Source organism: Pogona vitticeps, chromosome 2 (genome assembly GCF_051106095.1).
Source record: "Pogona vitticeps strain Pit_001003342236 chromosome 2, PviZW2.1, whole genome shotgun sequence".
In the NCBI taxonomy this organism is placed as follows: Eukaryota; Metazoa; Chordata; class Lepidosauria; order Squamata; family Agamidae; genus Pogona; species Pogona vitticeps.
This window is the reverse complement of record NC_135784.1, coordinates 282,318,313-282,342,131: the sequence shown is the minus strand read 5'-3', so window position 1 is coordinate 282,342,131 and position 23,819 is coordinate 282,318,313. Positions and strand designations below refer to the sequence as shown.

Genomic DNA, 23,819 nt, shown 5'->3' with positions numbered 1-23,819 from the left:
TTACTTGGCAGAGAATCCAAACAATTGGGACCAGAAGCTGCAATCCCTTTTGTTTGCTTATCGATCAGTGCCACAAGCCAGTACCGGGTTCAGTCCGTTTGAACTTTTATTTGGGAGAAGGGTGAAAGGGCCCCTTGATTTGATCAAACAAAATTGGGAGCAGATCACCCAGGATGACCCACAAGACGTTGTGACATACATAGACACCTTGATGAATGACCTAAGGAGAAATCTAGAGCTGGCAGCAGAAAACCTGCAAGCTCAGAAGGTCAGACAGAAAACATGGTATGACCACAAAGCTAGAGAGAGGCACTTTGACCCAGGGGAGGAAGTGCTTTGGCTTAGGCCCTGCAGAGAGAATAAACTGCAGCTCAAATGGGCAGGACCATATAGGGTCATTTCCAAGATGTCAGACCTGAACTACCTTATAGAGCAGGAGGAGAACCAAGCAAGGAGGGTGGTTCATGTGAATGCCCTAAAACCCTACTACAGAGGGGAACAGAGGGTTCTATTTGCTATAAAAGCAGCTGAGAGTGAGGAAGCGGAATTACCCTTCTGGGAGGGTAGAGGGGAAGTAAAATACAACCCAGAGGAGGTAAAGATCAGTCCTGCACTCACCCAAGACCAGCAGCAAGAACTAAAAATGCTGCTTAGTAAATATCAACAGGTGTTTTCCAACAAGCCGGGGATAGTGAAGGGAGTGATGCATCGGATCCACACAGGGGATGCACCCCCGCAGGCAGTATCCCCATACCGAGTAACGGGACCCTATAGGGACAAGGTGCGGAAGGAGCTGGACGAAATGCTGAGGGAGAACATAATCGTCCCCTCTTCTAGTCCTTGGTCCTCTCCAATAGTCCTTGTGGACAAGCCTGATGGGAGCATTAGGTTTTGTGTCGATTACAGGAAATTAAACCGTGTAACCACTCCTGATGCCTACCCAATGCCCAGGCTAGACAACCTGATTGAAACCATAGGGGGTTGTCGATTCATCTCATCATTGGACCTGGTAAAGGGATATTGGCAATTGAGAATTGATCCCAGGGATCAAGAAAAGACTGCCTTTTGCAGCCCTTTTGGTCTCTATGAGTTTCGAGTCCTGAGCTTTGGTCTCAGAAATGCACCAGCCACATTCCAAAGGCTGATGGACCAGACCTTGGCAGGGCTCAGTGACTTTACAGTGGCCTACATTGACGACATAGGGATCTTCAGTAATACCTGGGAAGATCACCTGATACACCTGGAGTTAGTGCTGCAGAGGTTAAGTGCAGCAGGGCTAACAGTAAAGGCCAGCAAGTGTCAGCTGGGTAGCCCAGAAATAAAATACTTGGGTCACATGGTAGGGGGAGGAGTGATAAAACCCCTGGAGGCCAAAATAGAAGCTGTTCGTGATTGGCCTAGACCCAACACCAAGAAAAAAGTCAAATCATTTCTTGGGTTGGTGGGCTACTACAGAAAGTTCATCCCGAGGTTTAGCGAGATTGCGGCTCCGCTGACCGATCTGACGAGGAAGAAGGCTGATGACCGCATCCCGTGGACCAGCGACTGTGAGGCGGCGTTCCAGAGGTTGAAGGAGGCGTTAATCAACTATCCTGTCCTGCGTGCTCCAGACTTCGACCGGGAGTTCATCATCTACACCGATGCGTCTAACAGCGGGGTAGGAGCAGTTCTGTGCCAGGAGGATGAGAATGGTGACCAACATCCAGTGTCCTACCTGAGTAGGAAACTTCAAAAAGGTGAGAGACATTTGGCAACCGTGGAGAAGGAGTGTTTGGCCATAGTCTACGCGATCCAGAAGGCCAAGCCTTACATCTGGGGAAGACATTTTATTCTGTGTACTGACCATTCACCATTGCAATGGTTAAAGACAATGAAAACCCACAATAGCAAACTTATGAGGTGGGCTTTAAACCTACAGGACTATGACTTTGAAGTGAAGGTGGTCAGAGGGTCAGTGAACTGTGTTGCTGACGCCTTATCAAGAAGACCTGAAGAATGAAGACGGCGAAAGAACATGGACTATGTGTATATAATGATGACAAAAAGTAAAATGTACCTGTTTTTGAATTGGTTTGCATGAATAAAGGTAAATTGATGTAATGTAGATGGTAAATGTTTAAATGCCTAATTGCTATGGTTAACTTAGAGTGTAAGGATAAGTAAGTATAATATGGTATGTATAACTGTTGTTGTGTGTTTTATACAGGTTGTTTTTTGGTGAAAAGCACGTTAGCTTTCCCCCTACAAAACAACTTATAAAGAGGGGAGGTGTTACATACAGCACTGATGTTACCTGTCTGTCATAGGTTTGGAGGGAAAGTTCCATCCTATGGGGAGTGGAAGGCGGGACATCAGGAGGAGGGGCTGTACTGTATAAATATGTGATGCCTGTGTGGAGAGTTTAGGAGACACTGTGAGACACTGGGTTGTGACGAAGCAGCAGCTGGGAAGAAGAAGCTGTTGTGGGAGTCTGTGTGTCAGACAGGGTACTACTGTGTGTCAGAGTACCAACCTGATAGGTTCAGGTGTCTGTTGGTTAGCCAGAACTGATAGGTTCAGGGTCTGTGCTTCAAGTTAAGGGTTCTGGGTGAACCAAACTGTATGCTTGTATGAGTGAGGATAAGCCACGTTACTTTATCCTATTCACCTGATTGTTTATTTTTCCCTGTGTGTATTTAAATAAACCTTATTCTTTTTATTGTTTAAAAATCCATCCCTGGTCTGTGTGACTTCTTAAAGGGAATGGTTGGTGGCAGCTTAGTGTAACTGTGTGGCAGATCCCAGTAGGTCTGGGTTTGTCACACCACTGGGTTAGAGGGTCACCTGTTACAGATGCTCTAGCTGTTGATTTCCTGCTCTGAGAGATTATTGGACTTGATGACTCTTGGAATCACTTCCACTTCTACAATTGTATGACTGTCTGGACCAGAATCAAGATTGATTGAGGTAACACCAGGCAGACAAATCAATGTCTGAGAGAGAAAAAGAGGCAAGTAGTGAGCAGTTTATAAATACTGGTGGAGGTATTGTTGTAAGGGTGAGGGCAGGGAAAGAAGTCTGATGACAGCTTGACATATATACAAATGCTGAGGCACACAGATTAGGAAGTAGAACTCAACTCCTGTCATGAAGGAGCAGCACATTGTTAGCATTTCTGTCTCTTGTACCAAAATAAGTTGACTGGCACACTGTGACTTGGCAAAGTGGGGTGAGCTGTTTATAGAATTTCAAAAACCTACCCTTTTTTGAACCACATCACCCAGAATCTCCTAGCCAACACATCTTTTATCCATCCTGACTGAGAGATTCTAGAGGCTGTAACGCAGAAGAAGAAGAAGAAGAAGAAGAAGAAGAAGAAGAAGAAGAAGAAGAAGAAGAAGAAGAAGAAGAAGAAGAAGAAGAAGAAGAAGAAATTTCTCTGCACTTTATTTATTTTGCTACTATAGAAATATGTTGGGCTAACCCTGTTCTCAGCAGTAGCCCATGGGAAGACCCACAGAGAGCCTCAGAAGAGCTCGATACACTTCTATTAAACATTAAAAAGTGTAATTGGCACTTCGCAGTTTAAACTAGACCAGATAACAGTATTAGTTTTCATGTCAAGTGATATTTCTAACAACAGCAGGGCAGTCTGTTTTATATTCTTTGCACTAGAAATAGAAACAGCTAAGAAGCACTAGGTCTTTGGCTTATTATGCTGTTTATTAACTAAAATGTTCCTGAAGTGCCACAGCATGAAGAATAAGAATATTTTTCATTACCAGCCTATTTAGATCACTGTTCGCTCCCTGCTGTGGATCTTTTTTTCATGCTTCACAATGAAGTATGAAAAACTCCAGCGGTAAATAACATTATTATGCTAAAAGTGCCAAATAAATACATTTTCCATTTGCAAATTGCTTCCTTGTAGAGAGTTTATGTCTTAGTTTGCAAAGACAAACCGAGACCTCTTCTATTATTAGCAGCGTTATTACTTTATTAGTAGTTACATTTACATTCCATCTCACCCGCTAACAAGCGCAAAGTAATATACATGAATATGTTCATGCCCAATCAATCTGCACAACAATCCTGCAAGGAAAATCAGGTTGGCAGAGAGTGACAGGCCCACAATCATCCTGTGAGGAAGGTCTGGTTGAAACAGAATGACTGGCCAAAGCTCATCTAGTGAATTTAATGGCTCATTTGGGACATGAATCTGGATATTTCAAGTTCCAGGTTGGCTTTCTTTCAAATAACTTTTTAGCTTTAACCTTTTTGTTTTAATTTGCTGCCCAGAGTAGACCTTTGGGTGGAGTATAAATCCAAATAAATAAATAAATAAATAAATAAATAAATAAATAAATAAATAAATAAATAAATAAATAAATAAATAAATTAAATTAAATTAAATTAAATTAAATTAAATTAAATTAAATTAAATAAATAAATAAATAAATAATTCTGGACTTACTATCACCATCATTTCCTGTGGCTGCATTCCTGCTGTTTCGGTTCCACAATTTTCTTATTTGATATTCCCATTGTTTTTATAGTTATCCACTTACATATTTATTGCTAGAGAATTTTGTGTTATGGGGCAGCACGCAAATGCTATTCATAATAGTAAAGGCGTAATAAATGATGATACACTTATCCCAGCCCTTCTGAAGGTCTTAAAGATTATGCTTGCTTTAAAATGCTGGTCCACATGTCCAGCTGCATGTCAAACAGAGCGACTTTAGAAATAAATTTCTTGAGCTGGAACTGAAGGAGTCTCCAAATCAATAGAGCCCTGCATTACATATAGGTATGTGAGTAAATCCACATGTTTGCTCGTTCTTACAGGCAATGCATATTTGTCATTACAGCCAGATAGTCTAAACAAAGTAATAGAATTATTTTCAAAGAATGGCAGAGAAGAGGTAACAATCTTGGAGAGAATACCAGGTTACAGTTCTCCTCGATAGGATTTTTATTGATTTGGGCATTGGAGAGGCAACAAAGCAGCAAAATAATCTTTCTCTTTCTCCCTCTCCCTCTTCCAAAAAGTAGCTCAATTGCTTGGAAAGAAGCAAAGATCATCTCTGCTCGCATTAGTATAGTAAGTCACAGTTAGAATAGGCACATTTGAATCAATGAAACTTATGGAGGAGTTGACTCCCTAAATTCTCCATTGATTCAGTGGGCCTCCTTTAGTATGACTTACTATGCTAAGCAATAGGATATTGACCCACAGCTTTGGGAAGGAGGAAATAAATTGGACAGAATATACACACTTCACTTCAAGCAAATAGTAGAGCTTTCTTCCTCCATTTAAAGGCAATCTGAAGCCTTCCAGGAACAACTGAAATGTCTCCTAAACTGTAATGGAAAACAGTTACTGGTTGTTATCGTAGTGCTTCCCTCCATATGCTAATTTCTTTTTTGCAGATTATTGCATGTTTGTTTCACTGTAGAATTTTTCTTCTCCCTTCTTCCTCCTCTCCTTCTCTGGTCTTACATCTTACTTCATTATTAAAATGTTTGCCGCTGCCATGGCTACATGCTACAAGACCCACTCACTTCTGCTTGAACAGGGGTGAGGAGGTTGTGATAATTTGTCAGCAAGCCTAATGGTGGTCCAAAGTACAAAATAACCATACACACACTACTTTATTTTTGGTATAACATTGGCCATACATTTATTGATTACAGCTGCCAGTAGCCATGATTCTAGCAAAGAGGACAGATCCCCATTAGCCACCCTGTCTAAGGTCTTATGCTGCCCAAGGAGAAATATTCAGAGTTACCTGTCAGGTCAAGGATCATCTTGAACATCTGAAGTTCTCCCTAAGAGACTCACAGAACTTTATACACCTCTAGGGAAAAATCAGATGCCTGTGTTCATCACAGCTGGCATTTGTCCCAATGAATTCCAGAATGAAACCAGGCACTCTTTTCTAATTATATCAAAATTCATCTGAGTATCAAGACATAAGTCTTTTCATACTTGCAATAATTACAGGCAACATCAGCTTGTCTAATTCTACAAACTTTATTTATCTACATTGCCTCTATATACCATATGCACAAAAATACTTCAAGCAGTAACAAGTCAAAATGTACTGAAAACATTTTTAAAGTTATGAGAAAATTAGGGGCACAAATGCTTAAAACTAAATTGCTGTCCAAAATTCTATAACTGAGAAGCTGCAAACAAAAGTACATTCAAAAACAAAAAATAAGTTTCAGACAGAAAATAAATAAATAAAAATATCTCAATTGCAAGAATGTACATCATATTTGAATCAAAAAATAAAGGAGCTTACAGCCTAAAAGAGGCAGCCTGAAAAACAAAGAGCAGAGAATCCATCTTTAAAATACATTGTTTAAAAGAAAAAAGCATTATAACTTTAAGTAATGCTTTAAGCATATTAAAAATACTCACACACCAAATAATACTAAAAGCTCACCTAGCCAAACCAGTTTAGTTTTATGGAGGAAAATCCATGTTGATTGTGTTGTTGGTTGCTGGAAATGACATCTGCTGCTGCACTGCTACATGACTGTTGTTCTCTGATGTCTGGTGGCCAAAGTTCTTTCAGTTATTTCCTTTCTGGCTATAAAGAACTTTTTTCACCAGGGGTCTTGAGATCCAAGAGCCTGGAGCACCAAGAAAAAAAATTATATAAAATTCAATTGTTGTTGCACCTACTGTAACTCCAAGGGCTTATAACTCAGAATCTGGCAAGCTGCCACTATGATGACAATGTTGCTGTTTGGACAAAAATGTTTGTCTGGAGGAATAAAGGCCTGTAACAAAAATCATCTGTTGCACCAGAGCCCTGTAGCACCAAGCTACTGAAACTACAAATAGTGGACATTGTAAATCCTGTAATCTTTGTTTATGCTTTGTTATCATTTGTAAAACATGCTCAGCTGTCAGGAATGTTATGGTACAATAACCTTGCTCAGCTGGAGAGATGGCTAATTATGCAGCAATGATTTTAATAAAGTATTGTGCAAACCTCAATTTTAAAAATACTTTCATTTTCAGGGCTACTTTTTCTACACTCCCCTTAATTTTAACACTACACACACATAACATCTCACATAGCCAATGGACGTAAGCTACTGTGCGGTCCTCCTTGTCTCTCAAAAAGAACAGAAAGCATGTAACCACCTGGAACTCTGTCCGCCTTCAACAGCTTCAGAGAACCACTCAAACACAGGGACCTCTCAGTGGTAGTTCCATGGTTATAGAGCTGTCTCAAACAACTTGCACATGACACTTGAGGAGTTATATATAATCCATAGACCATGTGTAGCCCATGCTGCTGTAAAGAATATATATTATAATCTATTACAAATTCTTATCAGCAATGGGTTGTTCTATCCTGTTTTCACTCACACATAAACCGCTAAAGTATTTTTACATTTTTCCCTCTCTGCCTACAGCATGTCTCTTTTCACTCTGCTCAGTTAAGGAAAACTATGACCTACTTTCAAATACATCTTGTGCAAGAGATCTAAGTAAATCACCCAGTGGATCACTACGATCCCGAGCTTTTCTCCATCTTGTTAGATGAAATTATTTCTTCAGTGAACTCATACTCATCATTCTTGATGGCAAGGCTGGACCTGCACCTGAGGAAAGCTAAAAGGATCAGAATAGTCAGAATTCCACAACTCTTTCTATTTGTATACCATTCTACCTATACTCTGTCTCAGGGATATGCGCATGTACACATGCATACAACCACACTCTCTTACAGAGTGGAAAAGAAAAAGACTCCCAGAGATATGGCCCAAATAAGAAGACTAGGCCTACAGCACTTCCAAAGCTGGATGATCCTGAGTGCTGCAAAAGGCCACAGGTTCTCCCTACAGTCTGAGGCAACCTTCTCCAACCTGATCCTCTTCAGATATTTTAGATTTCCATTTCCATTAGTCTCAGCCATGATGGACGATGGTCAGAACTAGGTATGGGAGTTTCGGATTTTTTAGACTACAAATCATATAATTCTCCATTCTTGGAGTTCCAACTGATATGTAATCACCTAGATTTAGCTCACCTGTGAGAAAGGCCTAAGCTGGAAGGTTTTGTGGCCTAGCATAGGCCTAGCTCTGCTTTGTTTCTGTTCAGAAAGAAAGCTGCCCACTGCTAACTAGAAGCTTCCTTTCTGAACAAGAACCTAGGTGGAGCTAGGCCTAGCTAGGAAACAAAACCTATCTTACGCCTTTCTACATGGTTAGGCAGCTTTAGGTGTTTGTCAAGTGGAACTCTCAGAATGGAGAATTAATGAATATATTGCCTTAAAAAGCAGAAACCTGACTGCAGCATGCAGTGAAAAGGGAGGAATCAGTCAGTGATTGGAGATATGGCCCACAGACTGATGGCCGGCCAATAGGGACTCTTGCAGGCCAAACAAGGCCCGGAAGCCAGTCATTCCACATGACAGCCTCACATTGAAAGTTCCTTACAGTACTCTTAAAATAAGTCATCTCCTTGAAGAAAGCAGAAGTTACAGCAGCATTGCATTCATTAGATGCATTCATTTTTTTTCCTATGAAACTCGAAAAGAGATAGAATTTATTATTTATGTATTTATTTAAAATATTTATATGCCGCCTTTTTCCTAAAGGATCCAGGGCAGCTTACAGTTTTTGAAAGAAACAAAGTTAAACGCCAAATAATAAATTGTTACAAAGCATTTAAAAAGCATTAAACAAATATATTAAAACTCAGAAGAAGAACAATATTAAAAGTCAGAATAACATGTTCCCTTCAAAAAAAAAAATCCCCTTGGTCAACCAGTGATTTAAAGGAAAGCCTGCCTGAAGAGAAAGGTCATTGTCTGCTTGTCGAAGGACAACAAAGGTGGGGTTAGCCAGGCCTCCCATTGGAGGGGATTCCAGAGTCTGGCCCAGCTAGCATTTATAGTGAATTGATTTTAAGCTGCATCCTTCTTCTTACGTGCTCCTTCCATACTTGTCAAACTTCATGTCTTTTGATAATGTTTGGTAAGGTGTATCTTTCAAAGACCTCCCAAATCCTAATCTGTCATCATTTAACATTGGGCCTCATTTCACCACAAATCCACATTTTGCATTTGGTCTATTATTTTGTAAGCAGCCTGTTTTGCCCGTACCATTATCTGTTCTGCAGTGGAACATCTGTTACAATTTATGAGACAATGGAGCAGCTTAGAAGTTTGGAAAGTGAGCAGGGTGGGAACAGAACAAAGTGAATCTTTAATATGCACAGACATGAACATACATCTCTTCCTCCCTTGCCCCTTTAAAACAAGGAAAAGTGCTCTCCTGGGTATAAATCAAGGTGCATCTTATAATTAAAGAACAACAGTAGAGTTTAAGGGCTGTGGGAGAAGATATGTCTTGTTCTTTATAATGTAGAAACTGAATGATTAAACTGGGAATGAAACATGGTGCTTCTGATTTTCTAACCTACGTAATTGTAGCACAATATGAGGACCAGCAACAGCATAATGTGACTTAGACTAGGTAGGAAACCTATGGAGTGGGTGGGCCTTGCAAGTCTTTCCAATTTTGTCCACAATCTTCTCTTCTTCTGCCCCATTGCACTGAGACTTCTAGAATGTGCCCATTGCCAAAATGATCTTATTGCCACTCAGGGGAAGAGAAGAATCATTGCTAGGGAACAAAACAGCTAACTGCTCAAATGTTGTAAATCTCTAACTGAACATGGTGCATGCCTTGCTTCCACTGCAATGACTTTATTTTTGGAAAACAGATAATGGGGAAGCCATATGAAGCTTGAAGGGAGTGAGAGATAAATGTGGGGGATCACAAATGCTAAGCCCTGTTGAGAGAAGAGGTGTGCTGCATGTAAATGTGAAAACATTTTCTGCATGAAAAGATCGAAAAAATAGGAGACACCAAAAGTTCCTTGTCTTAAAAAATTGAAGAAGGGAAAATAAGACTGGGTGAGAAATTGAAGCCCAAACCGGAAAGGAAGAAGCAAAGATTAAAGTAGATGACTGTCGGTTGAAGCAAGTCACAACAAGCACCAGATGACCTCTTAACATCTAAATGTGCGTGTGTGTGTGTGTTACAGCTGCCAGTAGCCATGATTCTAGCAAAGAGGACAGATCCCCATTAGCCACCCTGTCTGGGGTCTTATGCTGCCCATGGAGATATATTCAGGGTTACCTGTCAGGTCAAGGATCAACTTGAACATCTGAACATCTCCCTAAAAGACCCACAGAACTTTATACACCTCTAGGGAAAAACCACACACATACCCACATACACAAACATTTTCTAATCTCTGCAGACCAAAAGAGAATGGAAGCAGAGCAGACTTTTTAAAAAGCAGAGTTACAATCTGGCTTCTAAAGCAGTGCTTCCCAACCTTTTTAAAGTTGCGAACCCCTTCTATAATACTCAAATAACCTCTGACCCCCATATTTGCATAAAAAGGCTTTATTTAATGGGGTAAAGAAAACACATTAAAATAGATTTTTCAGAATATAATTCTAAGCTAATATTTAATGTGATGGTCGTACTTCCATTTGGGCAATCAATAAGATCTGAAAACATTCATGGTAAAATTTCCTGTAAAAATAATTGCAACTAAAAATAACAGTGAAACACATACACAGACCCCCCCCCAAAAAAAAACCACAAATAAGTTTGAGACCCTCCCCCCAAAGGAGCCTGATTCAAGCTGGGTGTTGGGGTTCTCCTGAATCTAATGTAAATCCCTACCAAAGATGGGTTAGAAATAGTGGGATTTAGCAGGACTGAAAGTAGTGCTGTTGGGTAAGAAAAACAATGGGAAAAGAATAGTTTCACAGCATCTTAAGTTTGGCAAATGTTGACTTTCTTGGGACTCAGCCAACTTTCCTTGTTCCAGAAGATTTTCTTGAACCAGGCCCTGAAACAGAAAATATTTTTAATCAGTATTAATGAAAAGAGCACTGTCACACTCGACACAGTTGCTGCCTGCATTTTAATATTTAAAAGGCGCTTTTTCTTTTCTTTTTCTTTAGAAAAATGAATTGTCACATTGTCTGAATTTCAAGACCGACATTTTAATCAAAATGAATCAAGTTCTGGAAGTCATTTATTCTGGCACAGGTTTTCATGAATGATTATAACATCCGCCATCACTGCCTTGTAATAATAACAAGCAATGTAGCTGTCAGAGCAAAATATTAACTCTCAGAGGTTCAAACAAAGTGACATCCTCTAATTTTAATACTTTTTAAATGTCCTGGCACTTGAGGGCTGCCGCCAAGGGCCTCTTTAAAATCCATTTGATAGCTATTGCAGGAAACAAGTTTTGCAGGAACTACCAGATGAATCATACCGGACAAAAATGATGATCTTGGACATGGGCTCCACCCACCCACCCGCCACTGTCTTATGCCCTCATTCTTATCCTTCTGTCTAAGGCTTGGGCATCTTCTGAGCAGAAAGTCTTGCCCATATAGGATTTGCTCTGTTTGTGCAGGAGTTGATGTTGTACAAGAGCTTACTGCCTGCACAAGTTGTGCTTTCTCACATGTCTGCACCGGCAGGACTTTCCAGCAATGGAAAGGATACAAGTCTTATCCCAGAATCATAATCACTTATGTGATCACCTAAGGGCAACCATGTAAGATTCTCTCCCCCTACCCAGCACCTAGTCAGCTCTTTTTAATGCACCCAGCCTCATACTGGTTGCAAAATTAGACGCATAAGCAATCTCAGGATATATCATGCAACAGGTCTGCTACAATGGAAAAACTTTACAGGATTGGCCTTATATGCACAGAAAATTTCAGTGGGATTTTGTCCTAAGTGTTCAAGGCAGTGAAAGGGCCTTAACTGCTAAATGCCATCTACTCTCATATTAAGACCCTGGGCTCTGAGCAAGTACAGTACAGGTAGTAAGATCAAACCATACCTGACAGAGAGCATATCATTAGAAGGGGAAGTACCTTAAGTGTTGAAAGCATCTGATTATCCCAGCAGAAGCTTTTCACACCACCTACAGTTTAAGAATTAGCTTATATTTTCTACAGTTCGTTGTGCCACTGCATTGTTTTATGATTGAACTAAATTTAAATGATAGCCCTTGTGTTTACATTTAGATCAACAAAACAATGAATTCTTGAGTACTGAATCTCACAAATATTATGAACATCTCTGAGATTTGAAGGAGAGCAAACTAATGGGCTGAAACTGCAGGTTAATATTCTTTAATGATCTGTGGGCAAACCACATTTTAGGCAAATAAATCAGGGTAGGTTGTGGATGTCTCTTTGCCAGAAGGACTTGCAAAGTGATGGTGTCTGTATTATCCTTGGAACATGAACACTGACTGCTAGAACAAAGAGTTTCATCATCATCCTTCCTCCCTCTACATACACAAGTATACCTTTTCAAAGAACGGTTGGCCTTAAGGAGTCAGTGACAGATGCCTGTCTGTAGATTAATTGTTGGGGAGCCCAAGGAAGAAGCTGCTACAGCATTCAGTCTGCTCTGGGTAACTGACAGGCCACTGTGCAACCTGGGAAACATTGCTTTTTAGGATTACAAGTCCCAAAATAAAGGGCCAGGCTGGCTGCTGAAATCTGGGAGTCACCTCCTCGTAAGCAACTTTTCCAGGCAGAACTGTCTTTGGTTTTACTGTGGGCATAATGGTTTATTACACACACAGTTGTTATTTCTTAGCACCTACACAACAGATATGCCTTAAGTCCTTGAGCACAGGGAAAACCTCACAATTGCAGGCACCTGTTTAGGAGCACTAAACATGTAGAGCATTATGTTCCACATGACCTTAATGGAATTCTCTCCGCATCCCTTATCTTTGTGTTGGACCATACAAGCCTGTAGACTGAACCAGTTTAATTCTTCTTATATTTTTCTGAGTTGGAGAATGTGACAGGGAAATAAGTAGGCAGAGGGAGGTAAAGGTTAGCTGAGACCAGAAAAGGATGTTCAAGATAGCCCGTTGTGAGAAAGGTGAGGATGATGCCCTCTGCCAGAATTCTATCTCCTTTGCCCTGGAAGGTGAAGGAAACCCAGGAGAAACCGGGGGGCGGGGGAGAGAGAGAGACCAAAGACACCAGAGAAAGAGATGTCCCTTACTGGAATAACAGAAGGGGCAAAAGGGCAAAAGATGGGAAAGGAAAAGGAAGGGGAAAGCAGAGGAGGATATAAATGTGATGACGGAGGAGTGTAGATGAAGTAAAAGAAGTAGAAGTGAGCATGGTAGAAGGTAAGAAGGCAGAAAGGGTATTGCCTGAGGGATGGGAGTGGGAGTGGATGGAAAATCCCTGAATCCACAAGTGGGAAAGATTGATTATTCCCCAATAAGAGACAGAGAGGAGAAAGAACCAGCAGCAAACCCTCTCATTGGGGAGAAAGAGAGAGCCGAGGATGGAGCTGGACGATACAGGAAGACCATGCCCACATAGACCAAGAGAGGAGAGAGAGATGGGAGGGAAAAACCCAACCTTCCATCAAGAACCATCACCCACAAGGTGGTGGGGAGTCACAGCCCCAACCAACTTCAAGAGTCAGGGTCTGCGGGGCAAATAAGTCATTGCCCTTGTTGCACCTGTCACAGTCATGGGATTTATGGGAAGAACTGAACAGAACCTTGAAAGAGACTCTGGCTCTGAATAGTTTGGGACAACCCTTGAACTTTGCTTGGAACTCTTTTATCCTCCCCTGAAGGAGGAATGAGAGGTGGAGAGTTTTTTACCTGTAAATAAGTTACCTGTTGAGTTGAAAGTAAACGTTACTGGTTTGAAACAAGAACTTGACTGTGTTCTGTCTGGGAAAGGGGTTCAAAAGAGGGGAGCGGTTTTGAAGCTGAATCTTCACACTCCTAATTAGAACTCAAAGCACATTAATGTGCAGAGAAGTGATTGAGGCAGCCTCTCTGTCTTTGTGGAATCAGACCTCAAAGGAAGTTCATAATCAAATCCTAAAAAGCAATCACCAGACTAAGTAAGACAAGTTCTGGTGAAGGAATCTTATGCTGCGACACTCAGATCAGCTAATAATTCCCCACTAACAGTCCTGAGGTATACACCAATCTCTAGCATCTTTCTAGTAACCTGATATGGAGTATTGGGACTTCTGCCTTCTAGGAGTACGTCTGCTGTGTTCCTTCACTTATGTTCTACCAATAGATTTAAATAAATAAATCAAATTTAACAAAAATGCTGTAAATTTCCAGTGTTCTCATCCAAAAATAAATAAATAATTGTCACCAATTAAGGGAAGTAGAGAACATGTGAAAGTTGTTGTCCAGTGTACTCCCCAGACATATGAATGCTCTCATGTGCATCCTCTCTGTGTACACACAACTATAAGCAAATTTTTGAATTTTGGCAGTAATCGCATCTAGGTAAGGTAGTCCCAGCAACCCATATTCATATAAAGGTGTTTCAAAAGGGAATTTTACTCAACAGGAAAGAATCAAAAACACATGCAGTGATTGCACTGGTGAGTACCAAATATTTCTAAATTGCAACAGTAAGTGAATAAGGCGAACAACTATATAGTAAAACAATTTGCTTCAGGATGGGGAATTATTAATGCAGAGAGCCAAACTGGCAAAATATGAAAGGGGTATAAGATCAATCTTGTTATTGCAGGGTCTGGGAATTCTATAGATAGTTGAATTCAGATCCCTGGAGGGAGGTAGTAGATAAAATGTATGGAGTTAGGAACTTGGTAGGAAAAGAAGGGGGGAAAGAAAGGTATTCACAGCAGCTGGAAGGCACTCAAACATCTTTCCTTAACATAGAGGATGGTTAGATATCTGTTAGAGTGACAGGCTAGTTGGTACCAAGAGAGGAATGAATATCTATAAGTCCCTTAATTGCACAAGGGAAGGACTAATAACTTTAAGAGTTAACATTGAATAGGAAGTTCCCAAACACACACACCCAGATGCAACCTGCTTAATTAATTACTTAGACATTGCATTTAAGAGAAAAGAGAAAACAGCTCTACTCACTTCTGCCACAACTTGTAGGTTTGATCGGTTACAGTAGACGTCAATAAAGTACAGAGGCTTCAGAGGTTAATAGAAGGAATGAAGAAAAAGGTTAAAAATAGTAAAAGCAAAAGTAAGTTCTCCCAGGCCGCATGGCTGAGAAAGAAAATGTATTGTATTTTAATTGTTGTAAGCCACCCAGAGACCTTGGGGTAGTGTGGGCGGCATATACTGTAAATTAAATAAATAAATAATAAATAAATAAAATGGTGGACATAAGGGCAGGAGAGGCACAGAGGAGCATCCTTCCTCTCTGGTGACCAAAAAGGTTCTCGCTAAGTGGTTCCCAATCTTTTTCAAGTCGTGAATTCCTTTTATAATACCTAAAGACTCTGCAAACCCCCACCACCACCACCATGTTTGCATAAAAAGCCCATTGTGTCATTCCCTAACATGGCAGTGCCATCAAGGCTGCTACTGCTCGCCCTCCTACTGCTCCTGCTGCCAAGTCCACCACCACCACTTCAGGTGGGGGGACAGGCTGGGGGAGGTTTAATGTAGGGAGAGAAGGCAAAGGACTTCAAAGATGGGCCAGGGTGCAGAAGGACACTGCGGTTCCCAGGGAGGGGGCAAAACCCTTGTGCAGAGAGGATCCCCCTCAGAAACAGAACAAGAGGCATTTTCTGTTAGAAGAACTTGGAATCAGATCAGGGGAAACATCTTAATTATAAAAGCAGAATAAAACAAGACAGTCCCTCACTACAGCAGACAATGAATCTGGTAAAATATGTCATGTTGCTACTGAGTCAGACAAATAATAATCACATACATCTTATTCCAATCAAGGAATTTCTCATTTAACTTCAATTCATCCATTGGAGAGACTTACTGAGATGTTGTAAATGGAAAACTTAAGTTGTGCACGGCCCACTCTTTTAAAAAATCTCCTTTCCAAAGACCATTACTTCTCATGCCAAATATGTGCCCATTTTTTTTCGTTGCATAGAGACTGTCCAGCTTCTGTTATGTGGAAAGTGTAGAGGCTGTAGACGACATTGTTCAGTCTTGTAGCATGGTTGCCAAAGTAGACATGGGGACAAAGTCTGTATCTAGATCTCCAACATGGTCTAGTTCCTCAATCTGTATCTCTGATGTTGGTAGCTAGCTGTTTGAGATCAAATCCTTGTCTATAAGCAAGAACAGAGATATCCTGCATCTTTATCCAGGATGGGCCAACTGTGCAAGGTTATTCAATTGTATTTTAATTAGTGCATAGTTTGTTCTTTAATGTTTAATTTATTGCATTTTTATTTATATTCTTTTTAATATTGTGAGCCACTTTAGTCTTTATATCGGGAGAAGGCCAGCCTATAAAACAAACAAACAAACGAAGTGGCTTATACGAAGAACTGTAGGTGACACTTCTTGTGTAGGTGATGAGTAGTAATCCATTTTCTTTTCAAGTTCTGTCACATATTAGTTTATTCTTGCTCCTTCTGCAAAATGTTCAAAGTAAATTAGACCGCTAAGTAGTCAATAAGGGTCAATAAAATGTCTATTATTCTCTGTACTGCTGCTTTGGGGAATGTACATGGAGGGGGGAGAGGGGGACCAACACAACTGCCTATATTTTTGGACTCTCCTTGTGGGTGTGGCTACAGGAACTATCTGTGTGTAACTCCTATGAGTTATTTGGTTCAGACCAGCAGGTAGGAAATTCTCAGGAAGGGGCTGTGATTCAGATTCAGATTTAGAAAGAGAGGAAGAGAGTTGAAGTAGACAGGTGCTGCTGTTCCCTGGAGGATGATATACGTAGGCCCTTACCACCTTGGTTTACATAGTACAATTTTAATATACGTATTTCTTCAGAAGGGGCACTGGAAGGGTGAATCCATGTACTGATATTGTGTAGTTGTATCTGAATTGGTGTTTTATTTTAGAGCCTGTCAATCTTCTGCCTTGAGTGACAAAGATATCTGGGACCTCTCTCCTGACTGTCCTCTTTTTAAAAAGATATAGTGGTGCCTTGACTTATGAACATCCCGACATATGACCATTTTGAGTTACGACCAGCTCCAACCGCAAAATTTTGCTTCAACTTGTGGCTGGAGCTTCGAGTTAGGAACAGAAAAAGGCAGGGGGAAAAGGCAGGAAATTCAAATTGCTAACTGTTGGTGGTGAAGAAGCTGCTTCTTTGTAGCTCTTTTGCCCCAGCAGTTAGAGAGTGTGTGATCGGAGGAGGTAAGGTGCCTGGTAAGGTAAGGTGCTGCTTTCTGCTTTTTAAAAACTGTTCTGGGTGGGTTTTGCAGCATGGTTTTGGGCTGGGGGGTTATGTTTCTGTGTGTCATGTTCCCGGGGGTTACAACAGCCGAAGTCCGATAAACCAGTCCAGGGTCAAGGATACCAAGAATGCAAAGCCAATGTCCATAAATCAACTCACAGAATGAAGTACAGTGTCAAAGTCCAGAGTCCGATACACAGCGTAGTCCAGGGTCAGAGTCCGAAGTCCAATACCAGCGTAGTCCAGGGGCAGAGTCCAGAGTTCAGAGTCAGGAACACGGTTCAAGAAGCATGGATGCAAGCCAAGGTTTTGACTCTTTGCTTCCACAGAATTTCTGGCTTCACTGGGAGCTGTTTTATAGTAAAACAGCTCCTTGAGCTGCTGGAAAGCTTTCTATCCTGTTAATACTCAGGACTGGATGAACGTAGGTTTCTGTGGACAGCCTTTGAGCGCTCCTCTGATCTTCTTGTCCTAAGTCTTTCCTGAAGCCTGGCCCAAAGCTTGTCTGCTGTGGAAGGAGAATCTGGAGGCGGTTCAGGTGTTTCCGATCTCTCAGCATTCTCTTCAGCCTCAGTTAACCCTTCTGGTTCCAGGTCTTCGGATGCACTCATGACACTGTGCTGTGATGAGTCTTTGGGGGGTTGTTTGTTTTGGGGTGTTTCCCCCCCATTTCTGATGGGTCTTGGGGGTTGTTTGTTTTTTGGATTTCCCCCCCCCCATTTCTGATGGGTCTTGGGGAGGTTGGTTGCTTTTGGGGGGTTCCCCATTTCTGATGGGCCTTGCATGCTTCCCTTGCTTTTTGCTTTGTTTTCTTTACATTTCCAATGTGCTGTTTTTTTTTCTTTGCTTTCTTTGCATTTCCTGTGGGTCTTGCATGCTTTATTGCTTTTCTTTTTTTCCTCCCCTTCAGCCGGAAGGGATTAATTGCATTTCCGATGGGTCTTGCAGTAATTTTTTTGTTGTTATTTTTTTCTTTGGCCAGAACAGATTAATTGCATTTCAATGGGAAATGGTGCTTCAGCCTACGATCATTTTGAGTTACGACCATCTTCTGGAACTGATTAAGTTCGTAAGTCGAGGCACCACTGTATTTGTACTACTTCCTTTTTTTATAAGCAATTCCTGCTCTGGCACAGTGCTGGTGAATGGAACTGAGGGGTGTATACTTCGTTGCATTCTGTCTGGACTGTGCTTCTATTACTGTTGCTATCTGAAAAAAATATTTTCACATCTATGTATCATTAATTGTGTTCATAATACTCATGTAAAGAAAATAGCCCCACAGAACCCAGCGAGTGGTATAACTGCATGTCATCATTTACCATTCTACCACTGGACTGAGATTGGGCAAAAATAATGAGTTGCACCAGACATTTTGTCCTTTTCAGTGTTGTCAAAAGGAGCTTCTGGTAGCAACAGAGAATGGCATGATGCATGAGGAAATATGTAGTCCAGCATGTGGAGTCCAAATGGTCAGCAAATTATTCCATCATATTGTTGCTGTCTAGATATGTGAATAATCTCAGGACAGATGTGCAAAAGTAAACTGAATCAGGAATACTTCTGTGCTTCCAAGGTCACCATGGGGGTCGAGCAAAAGGCACAGCAGCATTAATGTGGTGGAGCAGCAAAACACAGATCCTTTGTCTGGTGCTCACAGTTGTGAGTAAAAGTGAGGAAAAGATAAAGAAAAATGAAGGAAGACAAAGGAGAATATGCTCTTTAGCTCAGAAATGAATCTTTGTTGCCTTTCCTGCTGCTAAGTCACTGATGAAATATTCACAATCTTGGGGCTGCGGCATCACTGATTTCAGAACCACAGAACAGAACGGGTGGAGACAAAGAGATTGTATCGAAAACATAGAAGAGCAGTTTCCCTGCATTGCCTTTTTAAGGAATGAAAGAGTATGCTCGCAGCCATTTTCAAGTCCCTCACTCAATGTTTTACTGCCCTTAGGAAGCTGCTGGGGGCTTGTTCCTGGAGTCTGGAAAAAAAGCAAGGGGAAAAAATTAAAATAAAACAGAGTTCTTGGCTCTGTGACTTCCACTGCCCTGACCAAGAACTCTTCCATCCTCCCTGTGTCACTCAGTCTATGCCTGGGTCTTCTTGTGCACATTTCCCTATTTTCAGAGGAGGGCTTGACAGAGAAACAGAAGCATATTAACACCCAGGACCCAGACAAGGACTGGGTTGGAGGACTCCAAAAGGGTGGAGGTCAGGGCAGCTCCAGTGTGAATGTCCTTTGCTCAGGTACAGAATGGGGTGGCAGGGCTTCCTTACCTTCCAAGCTCCTTGTGTAGCTTTCACCTGTGGGCCTTCTGACCCATCCACCCCTGCTTCCTTTGGGCAGTAGGCCATTCCAATGAATCTTTGTAAAGAGAATTTCATATGCGAGCCAATGGCACTGCAGCATCGCCTTACCGAAGCTAAGCTGCCAGCAGGCAAGCTAAAGCAATCAACTTACTGAAGATAATTCAAATGTCAATATTTACTTATAGAAGACTATTTTGGGCTGAAGGATGAGGTTTGATGGGATGGTAATGGAGCCAGTTACTGATGGAACAGCCAGAGATGTTTGGGCATGGGTAATTAACTGCACACACCTGCAAGTAAGTCCCATTAGACAGAACAGTGTTTGCTTCAGAGACAAAACACAGTAAGAAAGAGCAGTAAAATACCAAGTTTCATCTATTGTTGTGGTACTGATGCAAAATGCTTCTTATTTGTTCCTCTGTATGTTAAATGATGCAAACCTTTGGGAGGGGAATGTAAATATGCAAATTATAGGATCAAGAGACCCCAATAAATACATTTGATTGTTATTAGTGACAAACAGTTCGGATTACTATACATTATATTATATGTTATTGTTTATTTTCAGTTTATTCTTTCAGAAACGTATAAATTATGAAATACGACATATTATGAAATGATCAAGTATGACCAGCTTTCAAAAAAGAAAACTGAAAGTGAACGACAAATTTCAAAAGGCAGCCTGTGGAACAGGAGTATGCAATACATTACCCACTGACCATTGTGGTCACCTCACCTCATGGAGCTCCATGGCCACCCCTGAATTAGGCAGCCTACCACCAAATTTGGGCACAAAAAATGGCAACACAAACCACATTTTCCCAACATAATCAGATTCACAGGAATATAGTCCAGCTTGAAAGGATCACCACTACCAAACTGTGGGATGGGCCACACACCCCAGGACTGTTTGTTGCCCTTGAGAGACTTAATTGTCCTAGAAATTCTGGGTGCTTCCAAGTAAGTGGAAGATGACTCCTACTACAAAATCCTTGCTTTTCTGAGGTAAACAGCAAGTGGAATTCTGATTGACTACTCCAGCTTTCTGGCAAGGGGTCGCACCTTCTGGATGTGCATCTTGGTATCTTCTAGGGCTGTGTAACACATTTGGCTGGATACTGAAATGCTAAGTAAGGCTATTTGTGCATCCCTTTAGCAGCCTTGGAGCAGAGCAGAGAGCCACACATGGTGGAACTGTTACCCCAAATGGGTTCTTGTTCTTTATATCCTGGGGAGAGGGACCATGAGAGGAGAGAGAGAACCTAACCAGACTACCGACAAGAAGACCACACACCATCAATTTTGGGTTAAGCACTATTCATGTAATATTTATTGATGAGACATAAGACATAGGATATAAGACAAAAGGTACCAAGCGGCCTCTCTTTCATACTTCCCATTCACACAAGATACTCACTCATCCAGAAGGCCCATCTCTGAGGGTGATCAATCCTCAGAAAGGGTGATGGGGGTCATTCCAGCACTGTTCCAAAGCCCACCTGTTTCTTCCTGGGTCATCCTCCTTATAGGTCTTTTCCTTGTGGGCTGTGTTAATGGGCTAAACCTGGGCTGGCACAAGCACATGGGGAGGCAAACCCTGGCTTCCTGGGCAGATACCATCTGTTGTCATGCAGGCATGCTTCCTTTCACGTGTACAGTTTGTTTCATCTGCCACAGACTTGGCTTCAGCTAGGCTGCTTCCTCCTTCTTAAGCTTGCTTTCTCCAGTTTTAGTTATATTTGGACTTCTTGCTCCAGTTCACTTCCCTCTTGTCTAGGGACAACAACTGCAAAACTCCAAACCTTTGCCCACACAGCAACCTCTTATTAATAGCGAAACTGTCTCTGTCTGCAACTTGCATCTTCTTTTGAAGCTCTGCATTAGGCACACTATCCCATCTTCTCTTGTGATTTCTCCATCTTCTTCTCAGGTCTGGGGTGCTGGTCTTTCTGGAACCTCCCCACACACACACTGTCACACTCTGTCACTCATTACAGACTCGCACCCTGAACAAATCCTTCATGTTAAATCTGGTATTCATAGGGTCAACATGTTAAAATAAAAAAGATGGGATGCATTAATCAGCAGAAAGCAGGAAATAAAAACTAGCAATACCATACAGTATAAGGAAGAAAATGAGTTGGCACCAAAGAAAGAAACTGACAGATTTAGCCCTCCTGATTAAATCTAAGACTCCACCTGCACACTCTAACCTCTGTGGTACTCCATGGGTCTCTGAGTGAGGTAGCCAGGCTGTTTATCTCTCTTTGCAGGTCCTTTCAGTGGTATTTTGCTTAGCTGCGGTGCTGGTGTAGCATATTCACCTTGAGTTCTTAAATTTTCTCTTCTCCCTTCTATTTATTATTATTTACACTGTGAGGACTTGATCAATGCTTGTACAAATTTTGAGTGGCTAAGAGAGTTTCATTTTCTAATGTTAGCATCTCTTTTTTCCTCCCATCCCCTTTTGGCTTTGCCAAATTTCACTGCCAAAGTTCATAATCGCCATCTCCTTGTTCTCTTCTTGTTTTCTGCATAATTCTGTCAGAAGTACAGTAATTCTAATGGGCTGAGGTTGGTTAGATACGTTCCTCCAAAAAGCACAGTCCAAACTGGGCCCCAATCTCTGTGCATGGAGTCAATTCAAGGGGGGTGGGTGCAGTAAACAGCCTTGTTATCTTCTATCCACATGATGGGCACAACATGGACATATAAACAAGGTTTTTGCTCACCTTTTCCTGTGCCTTGTGATGAACCCCCCACATCTATGCATGTATATGTGGGGGAAGAGAGAGGGAGAAAAATGAAAAGTAATAATTTCTCTGACACTGAAACAGGGTGCTTCTGAGCACCATTTTAGCATCTTGATTTTAGTGTTTCTGTGTTCATAGTTTTTCAAGCACTTCAAGTGTAAAAATCAAAAAGATTTATTTTTAAAAAAGGATTACCACAAGGAAGCAGGATTTTACTTTACTTCTGCTTAATCATAAGGGATGGGCTGCACTTCCCATCAATTTCACCAAGACTACTAGGTTTCCGGTCTACTCAAATTCACAACTGGTCTACTCAAATTCCACAAATCAATGGAAGAGTGAAGGTTTTTTTTTTCCTTCAGAGGTCTTGGATGAAACAAGGTAAAATCTAGTGACTTCTATGTGTGCAAGTGTCCTGAAGACCAACACTGATGCATCCTTGCAGCTGACTTTCCATTGAAAACAAAACGGAACAAAAGACCAACAATAATTCAGTGAGACCTTTGGGTCTACGAGTGCTCATATACAGGAAGCCAAGAGAGACCAAGATGAGACTACTTGGATATCACCACTGAACCACTGGTTATTTTAAATACAGTATTGCTGCACTTGTTAAAGTAAAAGCCTCTGGGACCTCTGTTTTCATTGTTTAGATACTTTATTTGCAACCTTTATTTGTAATACTTTATTCGCAGAAACCTCTGTGCTGCAAGGTCAGAAGACCAGCCGTCGCAAGATCGAATCCACACAACAGAGTGAGCTCCTGTTGCTTGTCCCAGCTCCTGCCAGCCTAGCAGTTCGAAAGCATGCAAATGCAAGTAGATAAATAGGTACCACCACAGTGGGAAGGTAACGGTGTTCCGTGTCTAGTTGCACTGGCCACGTGACCACGGAAACTGTTGATGGACAAACGCTGGCTCTACGGCTTGGAAATGGGGATGAGCACTGCGCCCTAGAGTGGGACACGACTGGACTAAATGTCAAGGGGAACCTTTACCTTTACCTAGCCTGCACTGATAGACAAACAAACTGAATCTGAGTCTTTTGGCAGTTGACAACAGAACTGGCAATTTGCTAGGAGGTTCCTAAATGCCAATGTAAATACACAGCTTTGCACATGGATCTGAGGATGATATCTCTGGAACCTTTAGACCAGTTTTTTCTGGGCAACAAACATAATCAAAATGAATGAACAATTCTGATCCAGGATACTAGCCAACAAAGACCCAGCTGTACGTAGCTTCTTTGTGCCCATATCCCACTGTAGATAAATATGATTCCACTTCCAGGTTCACTTACCTCTGTGGGAGAGTCATAAGAATATGGATCAGCAGAAGTGACTACCAGGATCAGATAAGGAAAAGGACAGAGATCAAAACCACAAGAAAAAAAATATTTATTAAGATAAATGAAACATGCTTCCCAACAAATTGTTTTCCTTATCCAGCTATGTTGCATTGCCCCAAAGCCAAATACTTTAGACTGCTGCTGATGTATGAAAAACACCGTGACTCTCACACT

At 41.3% G+C, this 23,819-nt stretch overlaps 2 long non-coding RNA genes across 2 annotated transcripts; both read right to left on the bottom strand.

Annotated features, from left to right (window-relative positions):
* Positions 1-5,997: 5,997 nt before the first annotated feature.
* LOC144586392 (uncharacterized) lies at positions 5,998-9,065 on the bottom strand. The gene is made up of 2 exons (XR_013541188.1): positions 7,465-9,065; positions 5,998-6,624 (listed from the first exon to the last, which is right to left on the bottom strand). It is a non-coding gene; the product is annotated as an uncharacterized LOC144586392 (long non-coding RNA).
* A 7,349-nt stretch (positions 9,066-16,414) lies between these two features.
* Positions 16,415-21,106, bottom strand: LOC140704977 (uncharacterized). Its single transcript, XR_012084523.2, has 2 exons — positions 20,963-21,106; positions 16,415-18,441 (listed from the first exon to the last, which is right to left on the bottom strand). It is a non-coding gene; the product is annotated as an uncharacterized LOC140704977 (long non-coding RNA).
* Between the last annotated feature and the right edge of the window lie 2,713 nt (positions 21,107-23,819).